At 33.3% G+C, this 4510-nt stretch overlaps 1 pseudogene; it reads left to right on the top strand.

Annotated features, from left to right (window-relative positions):
- The first annotated feature begins 2138 nt into the window (after positions 1 to 2138).
- LOC128591048 (uncharacterized) lies at positions 2139 to 2196 on the top strand (annotated as a pseudogene).
- The last annotated feature ends 2314 nt before the right edge of the window (positions 2197 to 4510 follow it).

Below are 4510 nucleotides of genomic sequence, written 5' to 3'. Positions count from 1 at the left end.
TATGACCTCCTTTAACTGAATTGTTTCCTGGGAGATAAATACAACTACATTAGAGGCTAGAGCTTTAACATATACATCTGGAGGTTCACAAACATTTCATCCATAGCACTGCCTTTGGCTGAACCTGAGATCCCAATGGGCAAGGGCCATGAAAAATGCTCTGAAATACAGAAAAGGAAAAGAGATAGAATAGGTTAACTTTTCAACTCTTCTGGATATTCTTTAAATTTAATTTATTATTTTGTGTGTGTGTGTGTGAGGTATGGTGTTTCTCTGTTTCTCCCAGGGAGTACAGTGGTGTGATTATAGCTCACTACAGCCTCGAACTCCTGGGATCAAGTGATGCTCCCTCTTTAGTCTTCTGAGTATCTGGGACTACAGATGTATTCTACCACACCCAGCTAATATTTCTTATTTTTTATAGAGGCTTAATTTGATTTTTAATGGAACACGAAGAAAAATAAACAGAATTGAGTGGACTTAATATAACTTAGTGAAATATGTGTTTCCTAATTACCGTAATGGCAGATCAATAGATGTTGGCAGATTTGGTAACTGTGATAAAATGGTTGGCTACAGAAAATGACTAATTTATCGCCAAAAATACCTTTTTCTATATCTGAAATTTTGTCGTAGCTTGACCATTATAGAAATTTCATTTCTAGACAACAAAGATATTATTTCTGCCTGATAAAAAAATTGTTATAGGAATAGCATGAAAATAGGATTCTATTTCATTATAATAAACTAGAAAACATTTAAAAATAGGTTTGGTATAAGCTTTCCTTATTAATCTTCCATCCCATCCACGCACATGGTGGGCAGTGTTAACAAATATAGAAAAGCAACATTCCTTACTAAATAGAACCAAGAACCAAAGATAATCTATTATTATTGCTTGCACAGTAGTCTTTCCATTTGAATCAGCACTCTAAATCTGGGAAGTCACATACAATCCAAACATGGGTGCCCAAACCTCCTTTCCAGTTAAAATTCTGACTAAGAGGAAATGCACAAAACCACCAATAATCAATTCATAGGAAAAGTACAACAGCCCTTTAAACAGGGTTTCCTACAACACAGGGCCTTACCATTTAGCGGCAATTACAATGAATGATCTGAGACCAGGCAATATACATAAAGAGGCTTTGAAATTGATTGTGTTTGATCCATTGATTTCATTTCCGAAAACCTAAGGAAATGAAAAGTCAGGAAAAGCTTAGCATAAAGCTGTTCATTAAGCCATTATTTATAATAGTCCAAATTAGAAACAATCTAACATTTTTGACAGTAAGAGGATGCTTAAGTAAGCTGTGATACAGAGATATAGTGGGCTGCTTTAGAATCAATAAAACTATGAATTTGAAGAGAATGTATCATACGGCAAAGCACAAGTGTAGTGTACTACCAGAGCAATATTACAGGAGAAGGCAGGATGAAAATGTAGCAAATGTTCATAGTCAGGCTGTAAATGTTATAAATGATGACAGTGACTGTCCTTTAGTTTTAATATTATGAGTATTTCCCCCTTCCCTCTTTTCTTTGTAATGCATCTTTTCTACATTGATTATATAATACTTTAGAGAAAAATGAGCAATGTTTACATAATCAGTGCTTCTTTCTGGTCCCTTTTGTAGTATTATTTGTTGTCAGTCTGGTCTCCTTGCCTTGGCATAGCAATTTTAGAGATCAGACCTAGGAGAGCTCAGGCTCTGATTCAGTCAGCTGCTTGCTGCTCCCCCGTGCTACCCTAGACTCTTCAACTAAACTTGCAATTATCTGCTGAGAACCTGTTATCTGCCAAGTATCGTATTAGGTGCAAAGATGTGTACCATTTTATCTTTAAGCTTACAGTTATTAAGTATTTTATTGGGGACATGCCCTATGTATATGAAATAAGAATTAGGGAACAAAATAGTGCTTAATCTAAAGTCAAGAGGCTCCATAGATTAGTGGCTTTCAGGTCTTTCAATGTAAATAACATTTTTTTTACATTGTAATTCACATAGCACAAGTGTGTGTGTATGTATGTGTGTGTGTGTGCATCTGGAAATAATATAATATTTGCCATCACTATGTTTAATGAACTCTATTTTCTATTTATTGCCACCCTACATAATTATTACATTAAAAATACATTACAATGATGGCAATATTTTCCATCAACAGCAGTTTATATACTTTGGGTCTGAATGAAGGAAGGAAAAACAAAGAAAAGAAAAATACATATGCTGATCACAATCCACCAAATTGATACCATGAAACTATTACAGGGTTCTGGGCCCAGAGTTTGAAAAATACCTATAGACACTAAGTTCTAAGGACTTCTTAAAAACTCCCTGTAAATTACTTGGAAAACCTTGAGTTTGAAAGTAGCATTCAAAATACTGAGGCGATCTCCACATAGGAAAGATGACAGCAGTGTGCTTCAGGAGTTCAGAGTATTGCCTTTCCTGTCAGACTCACGTGGGTTCAAGTCCCAGCCTTGCCAGTTCATAGCTGTTTAATCACAGATAATAGTGTTTAATTTCTCTGTATCCTATTTCTCTAATATGTAAAATGAGGATGACTAGTCCTACCTTTTAAGAAAAGTTATAGAATTAATATCAGTCAAAATAAATTGTGCCTGGAATGTAGGAAGTGCTTATTATGCACTTTCTTTGTTCAAAGCTGGCAGACTATCTTGGCTCCTGAATGTTAATAATTTATTTCATCTGGTTCCAAATTCTAAGACAGTATTGACCAAAACTTGTATATGCCTCTCATCCTATCATATCTAACCTATCCTATTTCTCTTTCTACCTGGCTCTGAGTCCCAAATCCATAATCTGCTCTCAATAGTCCAGAGTAACAGAATTTTAGCAGAGTTACTGAGAAATGGTTCAGATTCTAATTCTTTTTAAAATATATGCTAAGCCATGTAAGTGTAAGCCATATATATTATAGATATCTTTGTTCATAACGATAGCATTTTCATTTTTAAAAAATACTAAACTTGTGACAAAAATATAAACAACATATAAAGGAATAAAGCAAAAAACATAAAAAAATTACTTTCTCTCCACCATCTAATCTTCCCATCTCATTCCTTAATAATAATTCAAAAATAATGTTTTTTAAAAATGAGGAGAATGGGCACCCTGATATTTTTCACAACATTTTATTCTGATTACTCACCATTAGGTCTGATGATGATTTGGGGTTAAGAAATATAAGCCTCTTTATCCCTCTGATTGATATATATGGGACATAGAGGTCCTTATAAGAGGATTTTAATATTAGAAAATCATTATCTCTTTCTATTTTGTTATATTTAAAGAATAAATAATATATTTTTGCATCTTATGGGATGATTTGTGGTTTTTCTTGTCAGACTTCTAATAAATATAGCAAAGCATAACTATGGATATTTTACTAGTCTAAAGATTTATATTTTCTTATCTATCAATGTACATTACCAGAAAGAGAGAGCATTTTCTTTGGTTTGAAATTATTAGTTATGTACATGTGAAACAATTATTTCTGTACTTTTTACAGACTGGTAATACCAAATGGATAGTGAAAGAGAAGTGATTTTCTATGCATGTATTTTTAAAATTTGTGAATTAACACATTTCTCAATCAGCAGATCAAAATAAAATTGCACAGATGAAGCTTTCTACTTTTATCTGATTACATTTATTTATTCATTCACTCATTCAATAAATCTTAATTGAGTGCATACTGTATGTCATGTTCTGTGCCTAATACAGTCTGAGAACCCATGGAATTTCTGGTCTAAACTGGGAAACAAATGTTAACCAATAATCGCCCCAGATAGATAGATAAATAGAGATATATAGACAGACAGACAGATAAATTGATGATAGGTAGAAAGAAAGAGTTACTGTGGTTAAGTGCTATCAAGACAAATTATGAAAGTCTAAGGAAAAAAATTACAGAGCACTATAACAACAGATCTAAGGTAATCTTGTAAGAATGGGAAGACTTTTATGAGCAATTGATTTTCAAGCCAAGATCTTTAGAAATTACATGATGAAAAAGTACAGTAAAGAGTATCCCACACAGAAGGAAGAGAGTATGTAGGTCTTAAAGATGAAAGAGCAATGACCTATTTATGATATTAGAGAATGTCCAGGATGGGTGGAGAACAAAGTCTAGAGTAGAACAAGGGAAAACTGCAAAATTCAGAAGGCCAGATCCTGCAGGGCTTTTTAGATATTCAGGATATTGGTTTTTCTCACAATAGCAATTGGAAACTTTGAAGGATTTTCAAAAGAATGTCATGATTAATTTTGCCTTTCAAAAAAATACTAAATCATTCTGCTTTAATTGCCCAACACAGATTAGAGAAAACCAAGAATGAATTAAGGGTGACCAATTACAAGGCTACTTTGACAGACTAAGAGAAGATGTTTTAGGTGGAACATGAGTAGCAGTGTAGAGATGAAGAAAAGTAGAAAGACGTTATTGATATTTGAGAGAGAATTGTTTAGGGCTTGATGATGAA

Source organism: Nycticebus coucang, chromosome 7 (genome assembly GCF_027406575.1).
Source record: "Nycticebus coucang isolate mNycCou1 chromosome 7, mNycCou1.pri, whole genome shotgun sequence".
NCBI lineage: Eukaryota > Metazoa > Chordata > Mammalia > Primates > Lorisidae > Nycticebus > Nycticebus coucang.
Note: the sequence above shows the minus strand (reverse complement) of the source record. Positions and strands in the feature narration are given on the sequence as shown.